Below are 27,695 nucleotides of genomic sequence, written 5' to 3'. Positions count from 1 at the left end.
CTTCATTTCTTTTTCATTTATTTCTGATCTGATCTTTATGATTTCTTTCCTTCTGCTAAGTTTGGGGTTTTTTGTTCTTCTTTCTCTAATCGCTTTAGGTGTAAGGTTAGATTTTTTATTTGAGATGTTCCTTGTTTCTTTTGTTTTTGTTTTTGTTTTTGCAGTACGCGGGCCTCTCACTGTTGTGGCCTCTCCCGTTGCAGAGCACAGGCTCCGGACGCGCAGCCTCAGCGGCCGTGGCTCACGAGCCCAGCCACTCGCGACATGTGGGATCTTCCTGGACCGGGGCACAAACCCGTGTCCCCTGCATCGGCAGACGGACTCTCAACCACTGCGCCACCAGGGAAGCCCTGTTCCTTGTTTTTTAAGGTAGGATTGTATTGCTATAAAGTTCCCTCTAAGAACTTCTTTTGCTGCATCCCATAGGTTTTGGGGTGTCGTGTTTTCATTGTCATTTGTTTCTAGGTATTTTTTTATTTCTTCTTTGATTTCTTCTGTGATCTCTTGGTTGTTAAGTAGTGTATTGTTTAGCCTCCATGTGTTTGTATTTTTTACAGATTTTTTTCCTGTAATTGATATCTAGTCTCATAGTGTTGTGGTCAGAAAAGATGCCTGATACGATTTCAATTTTCTTAAATTTACCAAGGCTTGATTTGTGACCCATGGTATGGTCTATCCTGGAGAATGTTCCATGAGCACTTGAGATGAATGTGTATTCAGTTGTTTTTGGATGGAATGTCCTATAAATATCAATTAAGTCCATCTTGTTTAATGTATCATTTAAAGCTTGTGTTTCCTTATTTTCATTCTGGATGATCTGTCCACTGGTGAAAGTGGGGTGTTAAAGTCCCCTACTATGATTGTGTTACTGTCGATTTCCCCTTTTATGGCTGTTAGCATTTGCCTTATGTATTGAGGTGCTCCTATGTTGGGTGCATAAATATTTACAATTTTTATATCTTCTTCTTGGATCGATCCCTTGATCATTATGTAGTGTCCTTCTTTGTCTCCTGTAATAGTCTTTATTTTAAAGTCTATTTCGTCTGATATGAGAATTGCTACTCCAGCTTTCTTTCGGTTTCCATTTGCATGGAATACCTTTTTCCATCCCCTCACTTTCAGTCTGTATGTGTCCCTAGGTCTGAAGCGGGTCTCTTGTAGACAGCATATATATGGGTCTTGTTTTTGGATCCATTCAGCCAGTCTATGTGTTTTGGTGGGAGCATTTAATCCAGTTACATTTAAGGTAATTATCGATATGTATGTCCCTATTACCATTTTCTTAATTGTTTTGGGTTTGTTATAGTAGGTCTTTTCCTTCTCTTGTTTTTCCTGCCTAGAGAAGTTCCTTTAGCGTTTGTCATAAAGCTGGTTTGGTGGTGCTGAATTCTCTCAGCTTTTGCTTGTCTGTAAAGGTTTTAATTTCTCCATCAAATCTGAATGAGATCCTTGCTGGGTAGAGTAATCTTGGTTGCAGGTTTTTCTCCTTCATCACTTTAAATATGTCCTGCCAGTCCCTTCTGGCTTGCAGAGTTTCTGCTGAAAGATCAGCTTTTAACCTTATGGGGACTCCCTTGTGTGTTATTTGTTGTTTCTCCCTTGCTGCTTTTAATGTTTTTCCTTTGTATTTAATTTTTTTTTTTTTTTTTTTGCAGTACACGGGTCTCCCATTATTGTGGCTTCTCCCATTGTGGAGCACAGGCTCCGGATGCGCAGGCTCAGCGGCCATGGCTCACGGGTCCAGCTGCTCTGCAGCATGTGGGATCCTCCCTGACCGGGGCACAAACTCGTGTCCCCTGCATCGGCAGGCAGACTCTCAACCACTGCGCCACCAGGTAAGCCCTGTATTTAATTTTTGATAGTTTGATTAATATGTGTCTTGGCATGTTTCTCCTTGGATTTATCCTGTATGGGACTCTCTGTGCTTCCTGGACTTGATTAACTATTTCCTTTCCCATATTAGGGAAGTTTTCAACTATAATCTCTTCAAATATTTTCTCAGTCCCTTTCTTTTTCTCTTCTTCTTCTGGGACCCCTGTAATTCGAATGTTGGTGCATTTAATTTTGTTGCAGAGGTCTCTGAGACTGTCCTCAATTCTTTTCATTCTTTTTTCTTTATTCTGCTCTGCAGTACTTATTTCCACTATTTTATCTTCCTGATCACTTATCCGTTATTCTACCTCAGTTATTCTGCTATTGATTCCTTCTAGAGAATTTTTAATTTCATTTATTGTGTTGTTCATCACTGTTTGTTTGCTCTTTAGTTCTTCTAGGTCCTCGTTAAACGTTTCTTGTATTTTCTCCATTCTATTTCCAAGATTTTGGATCATCTTTACTATCATTACTCTGAATTCTTTTTCAGGTAGACTGCCTATTTCCTGTTCATTTGTTTGGTCTGGTGGGTTTTTACCTTGCTCCTTCATCTGCTGCGTGTTTCTCTGTCTTCTCATTTTGCTTGATTTACTGTGTTTGGGGTCTCCTTTTCGCAGGCTGCAGGTTTGTAGTTCCCATTGTTTTTGGTGTCTGCCCCTAGTGGCTAAGGTTGGTTCAGTGGGTTGTGTAGGCTTCCTGGTAGAGGGGACTAGTGCCTGTGTTCTAGTGGATGAGGCTGGATCTTGTCTTTCTGGTGGGCAGGACCACATCCGGTGGTGTGTATTGGGGTGTCTGTGACATTATGATTTTAGGCAGCCTCTCTGCTAATGGGTGGGGTTGTGTTCCTGTGTTGCTAGTTATTTGGCATGGGGTGTCCAACACTGTAGTTTCCTGCTCGTTGAGTGGAGCTGGGTCTTAGCATTGAGATGGAGATCTCTGAGAGAGCTTTCCCCACTTGATATTACATGGAGCTGGGAGGTCTCTGGTGGACCAATGTCCTGAAATTGGCTCTCCCACCTCAGAGGCACAAGCCTGACACCTGGACGGAGCACCAAGACCCTGTCAGCCATACGGCCAGGTACGTGGGGAATTTCTTCCCTTTTGGGAAGTCTGAGGTCTTCTGCCAGCATCCAACAGGTGTTCTGTTGTAGTTGTTCCACATGTAGATGTATTTCTGATGTATTTGTGGGGAGGAAGGTGATCTCCATGTCTTACTCTTCTGCCACCTTGCGTGTCTCCTAGCCAGATATTTAAAATAGATCTTTTACTATGATGTATAAACAAAATAATAACTAATCATGGAATACTAAACATTTTTTGTGCTATTTTTCTCTTGGAGCCAAGAAAAAAATTGCCAAATTCCTGCCTTGGAAAAATTTTCTGAGCACTGACTTTTTTTCTTTGGTTTTAAGAATCAAAAAGTAGTGGTTTTCGACCTGTGTTCTGTTGTGCCCTGTTCCTTAAGTAGTCAAGATACATTTCATTCCTTTTCACTAATATGTTTCCTTCATTGCTCATGCTTTTTTTTAACGTCAAATAAGTAGCCCTTCCCAAATCTCCTATTATATTTTTTTTATTGAGATATTCCCCCCACAAAAAATATATTTTTTAAGTCTCAATAAGCCTTTAAGCCATGTTGGTTATATAGGCAATAGTTCTCCAGAGTCAGGTGAAGATTTTGCTTTTCTTAATTAATAAACCTTATTTATTTTAGAGCAGTTGTAGGTTCACGGAAAAATTGAGCTGAAAGTACAGAGAGTTCCCATATAATCTCTGTCCCCACACACATAAAACCTTCTCCACTATTGACATTCCCCACCACAGTGACATTTATTAAAATTGAGGAACCCATGTTGACGTATCATTATTACCCAAAGTCCATAGTTTACAGTAGGGTTCACTCTTGATGTTGTAAGTACATTCTATGGATGTTGTACACTGCTAATCAAAACTCCACAGTGAAGAGGAATTTAGAAATATCCAGCAGAGCTGAACATACATATACTGTAGCACTTCCACTTGTAAATAATATAGAGAAAGTCTTACATACATGAACAAGGAGTCTTGTTTAACAGTATTTTGCAGCATTAATTTTAATAGTAAAATAGTGCAAACAATTGAATATCAACAGGAAAAATGTGGTACATTCATATAATGAAATTTATAGTAATGAAAATAAATGAGTTAGAGCTATGTCTTTCAAATGTTTTACCTACAGTTAGAAATATAGTTTACACCATGACTCAATTTATATGTAAAAAGAGAGAGAGAAAGAGAGAACTTTCACAAAACTATATTTAAATTGCATGTGGTGCACATGTGCATGTGGTGCATTCTATTTTCTCTGTTATTCTATTTCTTTTTTTCTAAAGTAGTTCATGACCTACTAAATTGATTGCACTACTAATGGTTTGCAACTCAGTCTACGAAACAAACACTGAACAAAATTATATATTTAACAACATTACTAAATCTGAAATATATAACATTGAGAAAAAAATAACAATAAGTATAGCATATCATATTTATAATATATATAGACATATATATGGCATTCCAAGATATATATGGCTCTATATTATGATAGCTACATATTTATAAATAGTATTAAATATTTTCATGACAAAGAAAAACACCAAATTCAGGATAGTAATTACCTGTAAAGAAGAAGAGATGGAAGAATAAAACAAGGGAAGGGAATACAGGGTACTTCAACTGTATCTATAATGTTTTTTAAAATAATGCAAAATATTAATATTTGAGAGTTAGGTGGTAAGTACATAGGTGTTTTTGTATGTTTATATATGTACAAAATACTTGATAACAAAAGATTAATCAATTAGACCAACATTTCTCAAGTTTATATCACGCCTTCAAAAAACCATAAAATCCCACCTTTTCTAAGAAATTATATATTTTCAGACATTTGATTATATTAATAACAGAGTAAATTTTAAAGAAACAAAAGTTTTAGTCATATTTTAGGGACTATCTTAAGGATATCCTATTTTGCCAGGCTAATTAATAGTGATAATAGGGGTAGTGGGCTGAATGGCAGCCCCACAAAAGATATGACCACATCCTAATTCTCAGAACCTGTGAATATTACCTTGGTAATATAGTAAGAGATTGAATATTACCTTATATAGCAAAATATGTGATTAAGAATTTGGAGAAGAGGAGTTTCTAGATTTTACCGTGGGCCCTAAATCCAGTAACAAGTGTCCTTGTAAGAATGAGACAAAGGAAGATAACAGACAGAAAAGGAGGAGGCAGTGTGACCACAGAGTCTGGAGTGATGCAGCTCTGGGCCAAGGAATGCCAAGAGCCACCAGAAGCTAAAAGAAGTAGAAATAGAAGAAGAAGAAGAATCTTCTTCCCCCACAGCCTCCAGAAGGAGTGCAGCCCTGCTGACACCTTGATTTTGGACTTCTGGCCTCTGGAACTACAAGAGAATAAATTGTGCTGTTTTAGGCCACCCAGTTTGCAGTAATTCGTTACAGCAGCCGCAGGAAACTAATATACTAGGTCAGATTGACAGGGGAGATAGTCTTCATATAATATGAAGATATTAACCCTGAGCTAGCAGAAGAACATAAATTAAGATTCTTATCTTGAATGGCCAAAAGACTTCAGACAGAAACTCAATGAGGACCATTTTACAGGGAAAGACTGGGTATCTCTCCATGAGGTCAGGGTTTTATGATAATTAAATAATTGAAACATTTCTTTACCTGAGGTGGACCCAATATTTTAGGAAGCAAACTTAAAGGGAAATATATTTGATTTTATAGGAAATCTATATCCAGAAACTTGATTACGGAGATGAGGGCTGAACACTTTTCTTTCCTAAGTCAACATCAGAAACATCCTTAAAATATTTTTGTGCACAAATTTCCTTTTTGGTTGCATTGGTTTTTAAAAATATGTCCATAAATTCTTTAATAATAACTCTTTTAAAAAGTGGAGCCTAATTCCCCTTTCTTTGAGTATGGGTTGTATTTAGTGACTCACTTTTAACGAATTCAAGGAGGCAGAAGTGACAATATGTGATTTCTGAAAGTAGGACATAAAAGGCATTGTGACTTCTTCCTTACTCTTTGTATTATTTCCTCTAGGAGAAGCCGGCTGCCATGACATGAGAATGCTCAAGCTTCACTAGGGGAAAGTTAACATGGCAAGAACCTGAGGCCTCCTGCCAAGGGGCAAGGATGAAACTGGGGTTTTCTGTCAACAGTCAGCCTTAAGATGATCACAGTCCTTGCTGACATCTTAACTGTAACTTCATGAGAGACCCTGAGCCAGAATTACCCAGCTAGGCTGCTCCTGAATTCCTAAACCACAGCAGAAATTGTGAGATAAGTGTTTATTATTTAATCTTCTAGATTTGGGGGCAATTTCTTACATAACAATAGGTAACTAAAATACTGACAGACCTTCCAAATAAAGTGCCAATTTTGTTCAGAATAAATTAATAAAATGAATATCCCAATTATCCTATGGTTTTCCAGAAGTAGTTATGTAATAAATAGTTCATAACAATACTATTGTCACATAGTAAGCTTAAGAATAATATTATTTGTTGAGTATTTAATATGTACTATGAATTTTACCAGTGAAAAAACTTAGCCTTTGAGTACTATGCCTAATCTATTAAGAGTAACTAGCTTTTGAATTCTTGTCCCTCTAAGTACACATCCCATGCACTTAACTATTCTCTTACTCTGCAAGACCTTCAAATTTTTGAAAACTTTGTCTCTGTTTATTTCTTTTATTTCTAGACTATCTCAAGTTCCTTTGATCTTTTCTCTTTCAGTCTTCTTACTATCCTAATCTACTTCCTCTGAATGCACTTAAGTTTGACGATGTTCCATTTAACATTTAGTCCCCAGAATTGAAAACAATAATGTGATATGATCAGTACAAAGTATCATAAGATTATTACTTCTCATTATTTACAAAATGTACTCATAGATAAAGCCTGAGTTCACTAGCTACATCACACCCTAGACTTGTATTAAGACCATGATCAATTAAAACTTGCAAGTCTTCCACATGAACTGTGGCCATATGAAGATTTCCTTCTTTATCTACATGCTGGCCTTTAATTCAATAGAGATACTGCCAAGAAAATAAAAATGCAAGCCACAGACTGAAATATTTTTAAAACACATATCCATCAAAGGAGTTTTATCCAGAATATGCTAAGAACTCGTATCCCTCAATCTCTGTAATAATGAAAAGCAAAAACCAATTTAAAATGGGCAAAATATTTGAACATGCACTTCTCCATAGAAGAAAAATGGATGGCAAACTGGTATACATAAAAAGATGCTCAACATCATTAGTCATTAGTAAAATATAATATAAAACTACAATTAAATACCACTACACACATACTAAAATGGCTGAAATTTAAAAGGCTGACCATACCAAGTGTTGGTGAGGATATAGAGCAACTGGAATGCTCATACACTGCTGTTAAGAATGTAAAATGATACAACTGTTGGCTGTTGTCCGAATGGCCATTGTTTTTCATTGTTGGAAACAGTTTGGCATTTTCTTAAAAAGTTAAATATTCACCTACCATACAACCCAGCTGTTCTACTTCTAGGTAGTTACCAAAGAGAAATGAAAGAATTAGTCCACAAAAAGATTTGTACAAAAATGCTTAAACAGGATCATTTGTAATATCTCAGATCATTTGGAAGATCATTTGTAATTGTAATGGATAAGCAAGTTGTGATATAATGGAATACCATTCAGCAATAAATTAACTATTGATACATGCAACAACATGGGAAAAAATCAAAATAATTATGCCAAGTGAAACAAACTAGACAAAAAGTGCAATATTGTACTATTCCACTAACATAAAATTCTAGAAAATGCAAACTAATATTTCATGACAGAAATTAGATCAGTGGGTGCAGTCAGATAGGGCTGTAGAGTTGCATAGGACTACAAAGTGGCATGTGGAAACTTTTGAAATGAAAGCGATGAAAATGTTTATTTTCTTCATTATGGTGATGAATTCACAGATTTATACATCATCAGATTATGAATTTTAAATATATGCAGTGCATTGTATATCAATTATATCTAATAAATAAGTCTGTTTTTAAAATATGAATGAGTTAGATCTACCTATACTAGCCTAGAAAGAGTCCACGATGTCAGGGCAGCATTATTCATAACAGCCAAAAAGTGGAAACAATCCAGATGTCCAGCAATTGATGGATAAATAAATAAAATATGTTATATCCATATAGTGGAGTATTATTTAGCAATAAAAGTTATACTATTTAGCAATAAAAGAAGTACTGATACTTCTTTTATGCAACATGCATGCCTAGAGCTCAATGCATGCTCAGAAAAAGACCTGAGTGGACCCTAAGCTTGCACCTCTAAGGCTGATCTTTAGGGTCTGCACAAGCAGGAAGTAAAAAGCTAAGACAGAATTAGGTGGCCTGTCCAAGCACTGAAGGACTGTCTCTGCTCAGAGCCAATCTGAGAAAATAAGGAGAGTGTGGCGGGTTTTTTTTTTTTCTTTTTGGCTCCAGGCACTTAGGGAAATCTCTGTCAGGTCACTAACTGACCACTGATATAATGCAACAGAGATTCAGTAACCACACACAAATAAGAAATATAGTCTTTGCAAAAAGAGTATGGGAATGTCACTAGAGAAATGGATGATTGTAGTCATCAACAAGCCACAACAGCAAACGCTGGGGAGGGAGGAGAATCTGCTTTCCAGAGTTATAATATCAAAATGTTCACTTTTTGACAAAAAAAAAATCACAAGGTATACAAAGAAACAGTAAAGTATGGCCCATTCAAAGGAAAAAGGTAACAGAAACATTCCCTGAGGCAGCCCAGGCATACTAGGCAGAGACTGTAAGTCAGCTATCTTAAATATACTCAAAAGCTAAAGGAAACCATGGGCAAAGAACAAATAAAAAAAGCAGAAGAACAATATATGGATAGAGAATATCAATAAGGAGACAGAAACTATAAAAAGAAACCAAATAGAAACTCTGGAGCTAGAAAGTACAATAGCTAAAATGAAATTCATTAGAAGGGTTAAGAGCAGACTTGAATAGGCAGAATAAAGATCAGCAAGCTTGAAGATAGGACAACAGAAATTATCCAGTCTGTGGAGCAGAAAGAAAAAGAATGAAAAAAATAAAATTAACAGAGCCAAAGGGACTGTGGGATACCATTAAATATCTCATCACATGAGAGTCCCAGAAGAGAAAAAGGGACAGAAAGAATCTTTGAAGAAATAATGGCCAAAGACTGCCCAAATTTAATGAAAGACATGAATCTATACATCCATGAAGCTCAACAGACTACAAGTAGGATAAAGTCAAAGAGATTCACACCAGGACACATTATAATAAAACTGTCAAAAACTTGCTGAGAGATTCAGCAAGCAGCAAGAGAAAAGTGACTTGACATGTTCAAGAGCTTCTTAAAAAGATTAACAGCCTATTTGCCATCAGAAATCATGGTAGCCAGAAGGCAGTGGAATAACATATTTTAAATGTTCAAAGGGAAAAAAAACTGTCACCCAAAAATTCTATACCTGGAAAAGCTATTCTTCAAAAATTAGGGAGGAATTAAGACATTCTAGATTTTAAAAAAAGCTGAGGGAGTTCACTGCTAGCAAACCAGCCCTTTAAGAAATGCTAAAGGGGGCTTCCCTGTTGGCACAGTGGTTAAGAATCCACCTGCCAATACAGAAAATGTGGGTTCGAGCCCTGGTCCAGGAAGATCCCACATGCCACGGAACAACTAAGCCCATACGCCACAACTACCGAGCCTGCGCTCTAGAGCCTGCATGCCACAAGTATTGAAGCCCACGTGCCTAGAGCCCATGCTCCGCAACAAGAGAAGCCACCGCAATGAGAAGCCTGCACACCACAACGAAGAGTAGTCCCCACTCATCGCAACTAGAGAAAAGCCCATGCGCAGCAACAAAGACCCAACGTAGCCAAAAATAAATAAATAAATAAATATTTTTTTTTAAAAAAAGAAAAAGAAATGCTAAAGGGACTCCTTCGAGTGAGAGAGTGGCATGGACATATATACACTACCAAATGTCAAAGAGATAGCTAGTGGGAAGCAGCCTCATAGCACAGGGAGATCAGCTCAGTGCTTTGTGTCCACCTAGAGGGGTGGAATAGGGACGGTGGGAGGGAGATGCAAGAGAGAGGAGATATGAGGATATATGTATATGTATAGCTGATTCACTTTGTTATACAGCAGAAACTAACACACCATTGTACAGCAATTATACTCCAATAAAGATGTTAAAAAAATTTAAGAATAAAGGGACTCCTTCAGGGAAATGAAAGGACACTAGACAATAACTGAAAGCCATATAAAGAAAGCAAGAATGCCAGTAGAGGTAACTACATACGTAAGTGTAGAAGTCAGTATTATGATATTTTTGGTTTGTTACTCTTCTTTTGTTTCTTATATGATTTAAAATACATAAAATTATTTATTTATATACTATTTGTAAATATATGTTAATAGGCAATAATGTATAATGACATAATCTGTGACAATAACAAAATAAAATGGGGAGACAAAGCTGTTCAGTAACCGAGTTTTTTTATGCTGTTGAAGCTAAGTGGGTATAAATTCAAACTAGATTGTTAAAACTTTTAGATGTTAATTGGAAGCTCCAAGATAACTACTATGAAAATAACCGAAAAATATACTGAAAAAAAAAAGAAGGGCATGAAAAGATACAATAGAAAAAATTCACTTAGACACAAATGAAGGCAGTATTTGTGTTTTAACGAACAAAAAATATATATAAAACATAAAGGAAACAAATAGGAAAATGACAGAAGTAAATCCATCTTTATCAGTATTACCTTAAATGTAAATGGATTAAATTCACAAATTAAAAGACAGAGATTGGCAGAATGTGTTTCAAAAAGAAAAGAGTGATCCAACCATTTGTTGTCTACAAGAAACTTACCTTAGATCCACAGACACAAATAGATTGAAAAATGAAAAGGTGGAAAGCAATATTATACGCAAATGGTAACTAAAAGAGAGCTTGGATGGCTGGATTAACATCAGACAAAATAGACTTTAAGTCAAAAATTGTTATGAGACAAAGATGAACAGTATATATTGATACAAGGGTCAATTGATCAAGAAGACAGAATAATTACATCCTGTAAGAAAGCAAAAGCAGGTGTTCATGAATGGAAATATTATTATTGTTAATATTATTAAGATGATAATACCACCCAAAGCAATATACAGATTCAATGTAATACCTATCAAAATTCCATGGCATTTTTGCAGAAATGAAAAACCCATCCTAAAATTCATAAGAAATTTCAAGTTACCCCAAACAGCCAAAGCAATCTTGAAAAAAATAGTTGGAGGTCTCTCACTTCCTGATTTCAAAGCTACAAGTAATCAAAACAGTGTGGTACTGGCATCAGGACGACACATAGACCAGAGAGCCCAGAAACAAACTCTCACATCTGTGGTTAATTGATTTTTGACAAGCATGTCAAGACCACTCAATGGAGAAAGAATAATCTCTTCAACAAATGATGCTGGGAAAACTCAATATCCACATGCAAATGAATGGCTTTAGCCCCTTATCTCACACAACAAACATTAGCTCAAAATGGATCAAAGATTTAAATTTAAGAGCTAAACTATAAAACTCATAGAAAACACAGAGGCAAATCTACATGGCCTTGGAATTGACAAGGGTTTCTTAAATGACACCAAAAGCACAGGCAAAAAAAAAAAAAAGTAAATGGAATTTCATTAAAATTTAAAACTTTTGTGCAGAAAAGAACACTATAAAGAGAGTCAAAAGGCAACCTATAGACTAGGTGAAAATATTTGTAAATAATATATCTGATAGGATTTAATATCCAGGATGTATAAAGAACTCTTACAACATAACAAAAAGACCAACAAGTCAATTTGTAAATGTGCAAAGAAATTGAAAAGACATTTCTCCAAAGAAGACATACAAATGGCCGATAAGCACATGAAAAGATGTTCAATATCATTAGTCATTAGGGAAATATAAATCAAAAACATAATCAGATGCCACTTCACACCAATTAGGATAGCTATAATTTTAAAAAGGGAAAATAAGTATTGATGAGGATATGGAGAAATTGGAACCCTCACACATTGCTGGTGGTAATGTAAAATGGTGCAGTTGCTGTGGAAAAGAGTATGGTAACTTTTTAAAAAAATTAAACATAGAATTACCATATGATTCATTAATTCCACCTCTAGGTAGATACCCCCAAAGAATTTAAAACAGAGATTCAAACAGAAACTATATTCTGCTACTATGATATATCATAGCAGTATTATTCACAATAGCCAAAAGATGGAAGCAACCCAAATGCCCATCAACGTATGAATGAATAAACAAAATGTGGTATATACATACAATGAAATATTATTCAGTCATAAGAAAGAATGATGTTCTGATACATGCTACAACATGGTTGGGCCTCAAAAACATTATGCTAAGTGAAAGAACACAAAAGGTCACATATTATATGGTTTGGTTTATAATAAATATTCAGAATAGGTATATCCGTAGAGACAGAAAGCAGACTAGTGGTTGACAGGGGCTGAGAGAGAGAGGAATGAGAAGGCACTGCTCAATGAGTATGAGGTTTTCCTTCAGAATGATGAAAAAGTTGCTGAACTGAATAGAGGTGGTGGTTGCAAGACTGTGTCACTGAACTGTACACTTTAAAATGGTTAATTTTATGCTATGTAAATTTCACCTCAAAAAAGAATATACTTTACATTTATAATATAAAACTAATAAAAGACCTTTTAAAAATATATACTGAATTAAAGACATCAATATGTACCCACGTTTACCTTAATATAGATGCAGTTGGTTACACAAGTATTTATAGATATGTGTATGTACGTGTACAATTACTTCCTTGCTTTGCCAGTTGAGAGGATATAGATGCAATGACACACCAGTAGCAATGATCACACCTAGTGCCTACCTCTTATTCTCTAACACCATTCTCCGATAAAAGGACCCAGAGCTCCTTGGAGACCTGGCTAGTTTTAGGACTCTGGCAGGGAATATACAAGATGAGCCTGGAGCATCCTGTAGTGCCAGATATTAAGGAAGTGATACACACACACACACACACACACACACACACAGTAATAGGGGTATGTCAAAAGGACATAGGAGCCAACTGCAAGAGCTCCCAATGGCCAAATCTGGAAAATATGAACAAAAATCTAAATAAAGTAGTATAGAATTATGAACTAAAGCATAAAATAAATATCCTATACAACATACTGACTTTAATAAATAATTGAATGAATGAGTAAATTAATGAGGGAGAAAAGACAAATCTCACTTGCAGAAGAACTCCAAACAACTTATGCACATACCCAAGGAGATGGAGCATAACTTCTCACTCCTTAAGTGAGGGCTGAACATAGTGAATTCTTTCAAAGAGTACAGTATGAAAAGGTGAAAAAGGGTGGGGGAGAGTAACTTTACGGTGGAAAAACCTGAAAGCCACTACCAGCTGATTAAGGTCAACACCAACAGTGATAGGTCATGTTGATAGTATGTACCCTTGATAAGACTGATGAAAATGGCATTTTACCTCTGTAGTCTTTCTTCTGAAAACCCATAACCAACATAATCATGAGAAAACATCAGACAAATCCCAACTGAGGAGCATTCTACAAAATACCTGACAATACTCCTCAAAACTGTCAAGGTCATTGAAAACAAGGAAAGTCTGAGAAACTCATAGCCAAGAGGAGCATTAGGAGACGTGACAACAAAATGTAATGTGGAATCCTGGATGGGATACTGAAACAGGAAAAGGACATCAGGTAAAAAGTAAGGAAATTGGAAAATGTATGGACTTTAATTAATGATAATGATTGTTCATTGATTGTAACAAATGTAACCATACTAATGTATGATATTAATAATAGAGAGACTGGGTGTGAGGTATGAGAACCCTCTGAACTATCTTCAGAATTTTCTTATAAACCTAAAACTGTTCTTAAAAATTATACACATATATAGTTATAGTCATATTCTTACTTAGGACAGTAATTAATGCAGATGGAAGCATATCAAACTTACAGATCTGAGTCCCTAGCCTGACTCTACCCATGATCTGCTTCATGATTGCAGTAAGTCACTTTAAATCTCTGGACATTAGTTAACTCACCTTATATTTCACAGACTGAGGGACATTTAAGTCTCTTTAGAGTCTAAAGTTCTATGAACCCATGATTCTATTACTGTACTAACCCAGTTATATCTGAAAAGAGCACATGGGAAAATGAAGAAGCATTCAAATGACTTTGTAATGCTTAAGAAAACATCAAGTTCACTAAAATTAAAATAATTTTTTAAAAACTGACCATTTCATTATAGTAACTCAAATGTTATCACACAGAACTTATGAAGTTGTGCAAAGTGAAGGCAGGACTCATTACCTAGAGACAATGAAAGCTTCTTATAAATTACCTCACTATGCCACAGAATAAATTTTATTTAAACTTATATCATCCCCCATTGATGTATCATTTTGTACATAGAAGGTGCATAATTTTTGCTGTAGTATTTTGAAAACATATAATGTAGTGTTATTTTAATCACCTGATGTTAGAATTATTTGAGGATCTTTCATTAATATTAAATGGTCCTGATTTTTCTTTTAAAAAAACCCCACATTTAAAAAAACTTAGCTTTTCACCAAAATTATTTAACGCATTAGCTATGTTAATGTAAAGTTTATATGAGAATAATCATCAAATTTAGGGTAATTTTGTGTAAGGGCATCTTTCACAGTCATTACGTACTTGTAAACATACCATAAACATCAGAAAATTTTAAGGGGAAAACATTTTGTCTGAAGAAACCTATGCCAAGCTGAATTAAAAAAATGTTTTCAATAACAACTAAATAATTTATAAAAGTTCATTCTCAGGCCAGTTATCTGTGATAAGTCCGACTTTATGAGATGGCCAGTAGGTGTACATTAGATTAAAATGTTTGATTTCTTATTCATTCTGACAGCAATATAATCTAAAACAAGATTCTGAGGATTACTTTAGCCTGAAAAGTCAAGGATATGATAAACCTATAATCTGAAGAGTACAATACTTACCAGGGTTTTCTTTATGACTTTTTATGTGAAAGGTAGGCATAAAATGTCTTTCTCATATTTGAAACTGCCATATCTAATAAAGAAAAAAATTAAGTAACCAGGCAATAACTATAGTTTTATATATAATTATAATAATTTCTTCTATTACTAAAAATTTTCAGCATAGAAAAAAACACATCATAAATAATATGACATTAAATACCCTTGGGGAAAAAGAAAACATCATATTCTATTAGTTAGCATGGGACCAAAAAAATTACCTTTCTCCAACTTCCAATAAAATGAAGTCCAAACCTCCAGTACCTCTCAGTTATCTGAATAAAAGTTTTGAAAGCTATCATCATATTTTCTTAAAGCTTTTAGGAGGTAAGAACTGCATTGTATTTTTTTCTATACATTTCTACCTTTAAAATACTATTTTTGCTAGATTTTTACCTGATAAACTAATTTCATTTAGTATCTTCCAAAGTGTGAACACTTTTAAGTTTTATTAATATTCTCATGGCAACATCAAAATTTAAGGAAATTTTTTATCATCAAAAAGGAGTTCTGGTATTACTTGTTTCGTTAGGTTTGCAACCTTTTCTTCATATTATTTGCTCTTACATCTCCTGCCTGCCGTTTCCTTTAGTTTTAGTGTATTTTATTTTTATTTATTTATTTATTTATTTAGGCTGCATTGGGTCTTTGTTGCTGCGCACGGGCTTTTCTCTGGCTGAGGCGGGTGGGGGTTACTCTTCCTTGCGGTGCACGGGCTTCTCATTGCAGTGGCTTCTCTTCTTGTGGAGCACAGGCTCTAGGTGCATGGACTTCAGTAGTTGTGGCATGTGGGCTCAGTAGTTGTGGCTCACGGGCTCTAGAGCACAGGTTCAGTAGTTGTGGTGCACGGGCTTAGTTGCTCTGTGGCATGTGGGATCTTCCCGGACCAGGGCTCGAACCCGTGTCCCCTGCATTGGCAGGCGGATTCTTAACCACTGGGCCACCAGGAAAGCCCCAGTTTCAGCGTATTTTAGATTTGTTCCAAATGGTGGCATAAAAGAAAGAAATGTGTGTATACATTAAATTTTTGTATCCATTACCTTAATCTACTAAAGTAAACTTTTGTCAAGACCTTTTATCTTAATGGTATTTTTACATTTAAAAAATGGTAGGGAAACAATAATATTTGACTCCCTTCAAATGTATTTTGAACTGTGTTTGTTTAGTGTTAGTTACTGACTACTTGATCTGGAGAACCCCTGCCCATATCAGTAACAACTAGTGCAAAACTACATAGTACCTTTAACATCAAAAACACTTCCCAGGGGGGCGCAATGGTTGAGAGTCCGCCTGCCGATGCGGGGGACGCGGGTTCGTGCCCTGGTCCGGGAGGATCCCGCATGCTGCGGGGCGGCTGGACCCGTGGGCCGTGGCCGCTGGGCCTGCGCATCCGGAGCCTGTGCTCCACAACGGGAGAGGCCACAGCGGTGAGAGGCCCGCGTACCACAAAAAAAAAAAAAAAAAAAAAAAAACACTTCACAGGAATCACTATCATCAGTTATTGATATGACGGAAGACTGCATAGAGAGATGATGTCTTCAATAGAGGGTTGTGTTTGGTGAAGAGAAAATTAAAATTCTAAATGTAATTCAATAGTAAATCCAAAAACCATTTCTTTCAAGGGAAGTTTAACATTGTGTTTTCTACTTTCAGGATCCTTTCATCATTACAAGAGCTATTCTTTTCTGGTTCAAATCTTGCTTACCTCCTTTTTAAAGTTATTCCTGAAAACATTAGCCCAGATGAGCTAATTTCAGATGGCTTATTTACCTGCTCATAGATTTATTTGCCACCTGCTTTTGCTTTTTCTACAGATGCAGAGTCAACTCTGGGGCAAAATCCCACCTTTCTCTTCCTGCCACACAAGTGGTAAATAACATTACCCAATAAATTTTAGCATTTCCCCAAATGTGTAGGATACAAAAAATGTATTCATTCGTGTGAGATATAAAAATCACACTCACACTTCTGAAATCAATAGCCAGCCATTTCACACTTGGGCCAAAGGCAAACATACATAATTCTCACTGGCAGCTGGACAACATTCCAAGCTGCCACCACATTAATTAACTCACCTCAATCAGATTCCACTTCAACTTGCACAGCTTGCTGCCAAGACTCCTAGCAATAAATTGTTAGGTTAAATACTGAACAAGGTAGGGAAATACCATATGGTATGTTGTTACAGAGAGTGGGATATTCTTATTTAACAGTAGTAGCAGGGTTTTCCGTTTACCTTTTACTGTTGTCTCCTGTGATTTGAGAAAAATGAGTATATGTCCTTGTTGATAAATTATCTTGCTTGTTTTATTGTGATGGTGAATGGAACGGTAACAAGATAAAATAATTTTGTCCACAAGCTTCTATAATTGATAGTCCCAAAATTTCAAGGCAACAGCTTGCTTAGCAAGTACTGGGAACCCACTAATGATAAATTATTAAATTTGGGGGGATATCAAGGAACAAAGAACTCAAATTCCCTTTTCACTGAGGACTATTGGGAATTTACAAATAAATACAAACTACTTATATTTGAAAGACTTCTAACATGGGAGTCAAAAGATTTGAGTTTGAATCTGGTTTCTGCCTTTGGCTGACTCTGTCACTTTGATTAAATCACTTCACTTCTCTGATATTATTTCCCCACCTGTCATATGAAGAAGTTTGAATAGATGAGTGGCTCCCAAACATTAATCATCCTTAAGGACTGAAATTGATTAGGTTTAATGTAGAGCCCAAATCTGCATTTGTAATAAGCAAGAAATTCTTCAGTAGATGGAGGACTCACACTCTGAGAAATACTGGACTGTATGATACCAAGATTCCCCTTACCTCTGACAATTATTATTTTACTTACCAGACCATGCCATTGCTTTTATAACTTGTGGTGTGGTTTTAGAAAGAGGTATAATTGGGAGAGTTGATTCAGGACTTAATCTGCATTGGTTCAAATGCCTGGTCCAAAGAAGCTGAAAAGACCAGAATATGACTACCCAAAGTCATGTATGCATTTTCCTAGGGCTGCGGGACGGGTGATAGGGGTCATAGCTGACTGGCTGCTCCCCCTAAAAATCCTGTCTGTATATATAGGAAGACTCCAAATCTAGACAAAAACACTGAAAGCCATCCTGCAGATCAGCATTTTTCATATTCTATATCACTCACCCAACAGAGGTCTTTCTTTGCTCGAAAAGTGTAATGAACTCTCCTTTCATCTATTTTGCCCCTTGTGTATACGGTGCATTCTGCTTCTATTTTAAATGCCAGAAATCAGAAAAACATTCCGTACTTGTTTGTAAGACTATCAAAGGCTAGGAACTTTTGGAAACTTCATTCTTCCTAGCTTCTAGGACATGATTTGATAAGGAAAGTAAAAGGCTCTTACTAGTATACACTCTGAGTTTATTTCAAATAGGTGCTTATGGATTTCTATTAAGCCACGTATCTTCTTCCATCTGATCTCTCTTATGACCAGCAGAGAACCATCCTGTAAGACAGTTGTCTGGGGATAGCCTTAAATCAGAAAATGAACAACCTTAACTGGCCCACATAAAATGGTATACAACACAGGCCTTTCTCATCATATTACAAGCTCAACAGCCTTGAAGCCTCAAAAACAGACTTTATTACTTCACTACTTAAACCTGTGAAATCACCTTCGTTCTCGGTTTCTATCAATGGAGGGTATAAAAAGGCAATGTAGTAGTTGCTTTACTATTCAATTTGCACAAAAGAAACCTGATTCTCTTAATCAGTTTCTTCCAAGCTACTCTGGTCACCACGAAAAGTTCTAATAATGTTCCTTAGAACGTGAGTGGATGGTCTCTTACTGATCTTTGTGTTCTCCTCAGCTACTAAAATCAGTCTCTTAGTAGATGCTCAATAAAGGAATGTTGGATTGAAGATACTCTGGCAGAGAAGTAGTAAATCCTGTTGCAGACTTCTTCATCCCCTGCAGGTGGTGCTGGGAGACAGGTTCTTTACTTATTTATTTAATCATAATTATATGGGCAAGCAAAGGTGTTCTCCAGTACTTGGTTTAAAGCTGTTGTAATTATCTAAATTTCTTCCTCCCCTTCACTCTAGTTACTGGTCACAGAGGAGAGCAAAAATACTGAAAAACGTGATGCAAATGAAGAGAAGAGAGACAGTAAGTTAATTGATGGTGTCTCCCAGGCCTGGCAGTGGAAAGATTCTGCAGGGATTTAGGGGAAAGAGATTTTGTACACTTGTACTTTCCAAAAGAGAAGATATATTCAGGAAATTATTCTATACTACTATTTGACCATCTCCTCATATCTACTGTATTAATTCTAGTTCTGTATTTGTCAATGCTATACTCCTAGTATTTTTCACCGTGGTTAGATATGACTGATTGTTGGTATCTTGGGCTTCAACCCTTTAAGACTTCCTGTCCATCTCACAACCTGTTCATCACACCTCGCAGAGTCACCTGCCCTCTTTTCTCTGTTTCTCCAGTTTAAAGAATGGATTATTTATTTTTAATATCTGAATTTCCCACTTAATTGAGAGCTTTTAAAGAGTAGAGATTGTGTCATTATCATCTTTGTATCACTAGTTCTTAACTTGGTGCTTGAAATGTAGCAGACACTAAATAAATTGAATGAAAAAGCAACCAGTAATTCAATAGGAATACTGCCATTATACTTTTCTCTTTTATCACCCCTCTCCTGGAGCTTTCTTTCTTTTTTAAGATTTATTTGGTTGCACCAGGTCTTAGTTGCGGCTCACAGGCTCCTTAGTTGTGGCAGGCAGGCTCCTTACTTGCTGCTCCAGGGCTCCTTAGTTGCGGCCCGCCAGCTCCTTAGTTGCAGCACACGACTCCTTAGTTGTGGCATGTGAACTCTTAGTTGCGGCATGCATGTGGGATCTAGTTCCCTGACCAGGGATAGAACCCGGGCCCCCTGCTCTGGGAGCACAGAGTCTTACCCACTGCACCACCAGGGAAGTCCCTCCTGAAGCTTTCTGAAGCCAAAAGTAGAAGTCAGCAACTACAGTCATAAATAAGAAAGTTGGTATTTTTAAACTGACATAACATGATTCCCCCAGCCTACATTTCTAACCCTATCTCTCGCACTCCCCCCCATATAATCTTTCACAGCAAACAGATTGGTCTGTTTACTCCCTCTGATATGCTTTATGCTTTCTCACCTCTGAGATTATGCCATCCCTCTATTTTGCCCTCAGTTTATTTTAATCAATAATTGTCAGAATGGTTCCCAGGGGGGCCAAGACATCAACACTATGTTCATAATAATACTAAGATGCTGTTTCCCTTTCCACTCTCATTCTCTCACGAGTGTACGGTGGAGTTTTCCAGAGGCCATATGACATGTGATATCACGATAGAGCAGATAAGAGAATCCAGCTATCTTCTATTAAGCCAAATATTAAAATGCAAAATGTAAAACATTATCATTTTCCCCACTAAATGGTTTTTTTGGGAAAATATAGTTATTTTTCATAAAAATTATATTATTTATATTAATGTGTAATTTATTTTAAAATATATTGATAAATATTTTAAATTTTCTTGATTTTAATTTGTAATATGAGAAATATGGATAGATACATCTCACATAAACAAAAGCCCATTGAGGTCCTCAATAATTTTGAAGAGTATTATTAAGGAGTCCTAAGGCCAAAGAGTTTGACAATGCTGATCTAAATCTTCTGCACCCTTTAAAGTCCAAAAAACGCCTTCCTGCTTGATAAGGTCTTTGACCGCAGCAACTGGAGAAGAACTTCTCCTCTGTCTACTCCAAATACCTGGGACACTTACACACTTGTGCTTCTTTTACACCAGTCACGTAGTACAGAACTTGTGCCTAAAAGGAATTAGTATTTTTATACTGATAAAGAATGATATTTAAAAACCTTTGTGTTTAATGGTGAATTATAAACAATCCTTTTACTTTCCAGTCTCTGATATTCTCTTCCCAGCCTCAAAGGAAAAAAGAATTTTCTTGACTTTTCAGTCTACCCTTTTCACCAAATAACATAATGATAATAAATTTATATGTATATATAACATTTATTGTGTATTTTTATTATAAATCTGATAATTTTCATTAAAAAAGAATGAAATAAAATATTAGAAATTAAAAAAATTAAATTCACCCACAATGCCATTAGACTGAGGTAACAATTGCTAATGTTTTAGTGTATATGTATGTCTTCAGTCTTCTACTACACATATATTTTTTTCACTAAACTTAAGTTATACTGAACGTACTATTAGCAATTTTTTTTTTTTTGGTACGCGGCCCTCTCACTGTTGTGGCCTCTCCCGTTGCGGAGCACAGGCTCCGGACGCGCAGGCTCAGCGGCCACGGCTCACGGGCCCAGCCGCTCCGCGGCATGTGGGATCTTCCTGGACTGGGGCACGAACCCGTGTCCCCTGCATCGGCAGGCGGACTCTCAACCACTGCGATACCAGGGAAGCCCCGACTATTAGCATTTTTATATACTATTTCTAAGATGTTACTTTGTTTCTTGTACTTACCATCATATAGTGTCGTATAAGGGGATTTAAAGAAACTGGTAATGTTCATTTTAATAAGTGAGTGGTAGACACATAGGTATTCATTTTTTTAAAATTAAATATGTACATTTTATAAATTTATTTATTTTATTTATTTATTTTTGGCTGCATTGGGTCTTCGTTGCTGTGCACGGGCTTTCTCTAGTTTCAGCTAGCAGGGGCTACTCATTGTTGCGGTGCCCTCGGGCTTCTCATTGCGGTGGCTTCTCTTGCTGCGGAACACGGGCTCTAGGCGCGCAGACTCAGTAGTTGTGGCACACGGGCTTAGTTGCTCCGCGGCATGTGGGATCTTCCTGGACCAGGGATCAAACCCGTGCCCCCTGCATTGGCAGGAGGTTTCTTAACCACTGCGCCACCAGGGAAGCCATAAATATGTACATTTTAAATCTCTTTTGTATGAAGGGTAACTTTATAATAAATGAGCTTTCATAATAAACTAATTTTTTTAAATAACATACGATGACCATTTTTCTATGTCATTACGTATTCATTACCTCACTTAACTCTGTAATAGTCCATTATATATCTTCTAGGGTTTATTTAACCCATGTTTAACCCTACTGTTAGGCGTTAAAATTATTCTAATTTTTAAAAACTACAAATAATGCTTGGGTTTTCTTTCTTGTATGTACATTTTGCATACAACTCCAGTTATTTCCTTAGAATAAATTAAAAATTACAAGGCCAGGAGATATAAACAATTTTAAGACATTTAATCAAAAAATGCAATCATTTTTTGGTACCACTTCTGCTTTCTCACTAGAAGAAAAACAACTCTGCGACTGAGGAAAAAAGGTAGAGAGTTTGAGAGGTTGTGAGAGAAAGCTGGGAAAGCATATGTTGGAAGGAAAACTCATACAGAAAAACTGCTGCCAAAGAAGAGGGAAGAAAAGGAAAAAAAGAAGAGGCAAGAGAAGGGAAGAAGAGTGGGAAGCACGAACAGAATTGAAGAATGCCTACAAAGGGATAAACAAGGCATACTTAAGAAGAGAAGGTTTTAGAGTCAGGCAGATGGTGTATTTAAAACGGCTCATCCATTATCAATGTGACCTTAGGCAAATTACACAACTTCTCTAGGCCAGCATTTTCTCCTCTGTAAAGGTGAAAGGCAAAGAGCTTGGCTAATAAATGTTTGTTTCCTTCTGAGGAAATGGAATAAAAATTGGGGAGAGGCAGAGGTGGGGGGGAAGGAATTGGAAATGAAAAAATAACTGAATGTACGGAAAAACAAAACAATGAAAAATCAAATTTCATTTCACAAGTTGCTACTTTTGTATAATGTTCTGATGTAGCATATAAGGATGAAATAGAGAAATGAAAGAAACCAAAGCCATACATGAGTGTGTGACTTGAAAGGAATGAAAATTTGCTTATGAAAAGAGAAAAGTAGATTAATACGTGAAAACAAATAAAAAGAATGTCAGACCTCTGCAGACGTAGAGAATGGACTTGAGGACACAGGGAGGGGGAAGGATAAGCTGGGAAGAAGTGAGAGAGTGGCATGGACATATATACACTACCAAATGTAAAATAGATAGCTAATGGGAAGCAGCCGCATAGCACAGGGAGATCAGCTCAGTGCTTTGTGACCACCTAGAGGGGTGGGATAGGGAGGGTGGGAGGGAGACGCAAGAGGGAGGGGATATGGGGATATATGTATACGTATAGCTGATTCACTTTGTTATACAGCATCAACTAACACAGCAATGTAAACCAATTATACTCCAATAAAGATGTTTAAAAAAAAAAGAATGTCAGATCTAAAAAAAATCAAATGTTGACTCAAAATATTTGCAAAAGACTTTTTTTTTATCCTGGTATTACTGCTTAATAAAATTGTTGTAGTTTGAAGAAAAATAAGAAAGTTGCTGATGAGTAAATAGGAGATTTTGATTTGGAGTACTTTATATTCATTAAACCATTTTTAAAGTTGGAAACAAATTGAAAGTTGGGAGCAAATCAACTTCAATACTCATTATTTTGACTGACCTTGAGCCGCTGAAGGGCTGCACTTTATACCTGTGCTCGCACACATGCACACACTTTATCTTTCCCTTTTCTCAAGCAAAGATGCGGGTGGCAGCACCCTTTTACTATGCTGCTTTCTGTTACTTAACTTCTGGTCTTTGATTTCTCTTCCACAAGCTAAAGATAGTTCTAGGAGTGAAGAATCTCCTCTTTGTTGAATTTCCCTAGCTGGACTAGAAATCTTGAGAAAATTGGTTGTCTTTTTCTCATGAAAGATTTTGGCACTTCATGTTTCCAAATGTGCCAAGAATGTATTGAGACGTTTTATTCGGCTTTTCCACTTGAAAATCTAAATAGAACCTGCCTGCTCAGAGGTACAAGCACATCATCAAAATTTAATATGACTCCAAGAGAAAGTTAATCAAATCTTAGATTAGTTTTATTTTAATTAAGGGTAAAGACTTGAATCAGTTTTTATTTACTCTCTGATAATTCATTCCTACTATTTTAAATGGCTAACAGTTTCAGATTGGTGGAACTACCGCCTCAATGGTTGGTGGAAAATTCACTGTAATTGATTTCCTTATTTGATTCCCCTTGGAGGAAAGTGCTACAGATAAATAATAATGGCTTTTCACATAGCAAAATTTCTTTAGTCACAAACCAAGAAACATTAAAATGTTATATAGTGAACATATTATATACTTTAATTGAAGATGGTAATCTTCTAGAAAATAGGGTAATAAACAACCAGTTGAAATAAAGGTGAACTTATTCCAATGTAACAGAAGCATTAAGTGGGGTTAGACTACACTTCCTGATTTATTCTGGACTTCTCGGGCTATCCATTAATCTCATCTCCACCCACTCAGCAACAGTATCTTCCAGGCAATTTTCCCTTGTCTTCTCACTTTCATAATATCCATCTTCCCAGAACTCTGAAGTAACCGGGGATCACAACAGAGAGGAGTTAAAAATCTGTGCACATGTTCTAGATCATTTCAGAGTTCCTAAGTCAAATTAGTTTATTTACCTCATTCCTTCCTTTGCCCTTGCCTTTCAACTTCCTCCCTTTGGTAATTCCCTCTACCAGGAAATCCAGTTCACAAACTTCAATTAACAAAAGTGTTTGATTATATCCTCATAATGGTGAAATTCTTAGATGGTGACTAGTATATAAAATTTCTGGTTTTCAGTTTTCTAAAAATGTTAACCAGATCTTAGAGGTCCTCAGCAAATATGATGGAAGAATCTTATAAAAGGTGCCAGTTAGTCTGGACTAAAATTCTTAATATAGAGCTAGCACCATTCATTGTCTTTTCCGTACCAAAATTATAGATCCCTTGAGAACAATGATAGTAACCTTTTAAGATTTCTAGTTCTCTGAAAAATATCAAATACATTGAGTGTTTCAGGCCATGAAGATATTTTTGATACAAAAATGTGCATCTGTCTAGTAGGAAGACATATAACCAGCATTACAGATTATGGGTCAGCTAATTATGGAACTTTACTGATAACATTGTATAGCCTAGATCTGCCCTGTCCAACGTGGTAGTCACTAACCTCATGAATTTAAATTTAATTTTTAATTAATTAAAATTAAATTATAAATTTAGTTCCTCAGTCACACTAGCCACATTTCAAATGCTCAATAGCCACATGTAGCTATTAGCTACCCTCTTGGACAGCACAGACAGAACATCTACAACATCTCAGGAAGTTTTATTGGACAACACTGGTCTAGATAAATTAAATATAGCATCAGGTACTAATCAGTATAATTATTAGCCAGTTGTAAATAAATTTTAATTACATCTCAAAAGGTAATTGTTTCTCTTTTTTAGTAATGTCATGACTTCACATAATCTAATTAAGTAGCTGAAAAAAACAGTGTTAATTGAACAATTTAACAAAAATGCAATAGAGAACTGTTTTAATTAACATAAACTATAGAACACCTCTTACTTATAAATTGACAAGTACATGTGTACCTTTCAAAACATATATGATCAGTTTTAAAAAGCTTATTTCCCATGAATTCTAGGGTAATTCTTCTCCCAGAAATATGTGAGGAATGAGTCAAATTCTGTGAGAATAGATAGAAGTAGAGATTAATATTAGTACTCTTTCTTTAATGTTTTAAAATTCTATTTTGTTTTAAAAGTTCTTTGAGAGGTTAAACTTCATGAACTGTAGACATGTAGAAAACTGGACTGATGAAAGCCAATTTTTTCCTATTTCCATCTTTCCAAGAACGTGGACAATCAGAGCATTCCAATATATCTCCTGCCAAAGGCTTTTGGAGAATGGCTACAGACTGAGACTGTTTCAGACCTGGAATCAGTTAGCTGTATTTTTCTTTCTGTTGTTAGCCTACACTGGGAAGGACACCTGCTACACAGAGCTCATCATTTCTAAAATAATCTGAGAGCTTATTACTCTTGTCAAAAACTGTCCAAGTCAGACAGTTTCACAAAGCAAACAGAGAAAATTCCCTTGATCCAGAATTTTCAAGATGTAATGCTGTGTCTCACTCCCTCACCATGAATGGATTCAGAGTAGGAAAAAGTTAGAACTGTAGGATATTGGATCAGTTACCTTGTATCAGTAAAGCTATCAGAAACCTATAATGTGTTTGTGTGTTTGGCATAGTTTTCTCTTTTATCAACACCTTTCACAGCACATTCAACTTCTTTTACACAGAGTGGAGAAAAGCTCAGTTCAACAGATGTTTTAACAATACTTTCGGTCACAAAGGTAACTACAGTTTGGCCCCTGCCTTCAACGAGCCCATTCTCTAATGAATGATAGCAATAGATGAACAGATAAGTGCTATCAGAGAGATGGGCAAGGACTCCAACGGAAAATCAAAGGAGAAAAGGTTACACGAGCAGCCAGTAAGATCTCCTGGAAGTATTGTTATCCAAGCAGAGTCTCGAAAGATGAAAACCTTCCTTCCTAGCCAGGTAAAGAAGGGGTGAGAAAGAGAAAAAGTTTTACGCAAAGGAAAACATGAGCTAAGCACAGAGGCAAGAAAACATCATAGTAAATTCTGGGAGTTATGTGTAGTCTTATATTTCCAAAATAAGTGTCAGGGAGGTAGGCAGGGGATAGATTATTATATTCAATGCTAAGATTAATTTTCTTCTGTAGGTGATCGGGAGTTATTAAATGTTTTTTTAGGGAGAAGTAATCTGTTGATGTTTGTGTTTTAAATAGATGACTTTGTTGACTCTGGAAACCATACTGACACTGATATAGAAGGGGCAGTTTTGAGAAATGTTAGGAATAAAGAGAGCATGACCTAGTGGGATTAAAAGAGATTCCATGTAATTTTCAAAAGTAATAATAATTGAAGAATGAAATAAAAAGGAAACTCAATAGGGAGAGAGTCAAGGTTTCAGAAAGCAGGAAGGTTAGGTTTTTTTGGTTTTGTTTGGTTAATCAGTTTTATTAGAACTCCTATGAAAGATAAAGTAATTAGAGAACAGAAATGAGAAAATACAAAAATTTTAGGAAAGAATTTACCACATGGAAAATAAAGAAAGAAAGCACTGATAGTACAGTCAGAAAAATCCTGATAATGAATCTGAGCCAACCAAAAGTCATGTGCTAACCTGTACCAAGGAAACCCAACACACAGTCAAAGATCTTCATTAATGATACAGAGCTGAGGAGTAGACAGCAATCCTCCTGGTTAAGAAGATGATGTAATTATACTGAAGGAAATAGAAAAACAGATGAAAAATTACACATTTTTAAGAAGTCAGCCAGTAAGTAGGTGAAAACATAAGTTAACTGCAAAGATCTCTGTATCTCCAAGAGATGTGGTATTCAAACCTCAATCTACTAGATTTTTTTTTTTCTGCAAATGGATGCCATAAAAATTCTATTGCCAGTCAGGTACTTTAAAGAGGAGGGAAAAATTTTTATTTGACTTTAAAATAAATAGAATTTCTTAAAATAGGACTGCATGATTTCCTGTCTTCAAAACATTCATGACACCATCTGCATCTTTGAGGGTTTGGACAGGTATTTTTATTGCTTTTGTAGAT

General features: G+C 36.1%; 1 long non-coding RNA gene across 1 annotated transcript; it reads left to right on the top strand.

Annotated features, from left to right (window-relative positions):
- Positions 1-236: 236 nt before the first annotated feature.
- Positions 237-6,294, top strand: LOC132507748 (uncharacterized). Its single transcript, XR_009536293.1, has 3 exons — positions 237-369; positions 1,656-1,835; positions 5,991-6,294. It is a non-coding gene; the product is annotated as an uncharacterized LOC132507748 (long non-coding RNA).
- Positions 6,295-27,695: the final 21,401 nt, after the last annotated feature.

Source organism: Lagenorhynchus albirostris, chromosome 17, assembly GCF_949774975.1.
Source record: "Lagenorhynchus albirostris chromosome 17, mLagAlb1.1, whole genome shotgun sequence".
NCBI lineage: Eukaryota > Metazoa > Chordata > Mammalia > Artiodactyla > Delphinidae > Lagenorhynchus > Lagenorhynchus albirostris.
The sequence above is the reverse complement of the archived record's forward strand: the minus strand, read 5'-3'. Positions and strand labels throughout refer to the sequence as shown.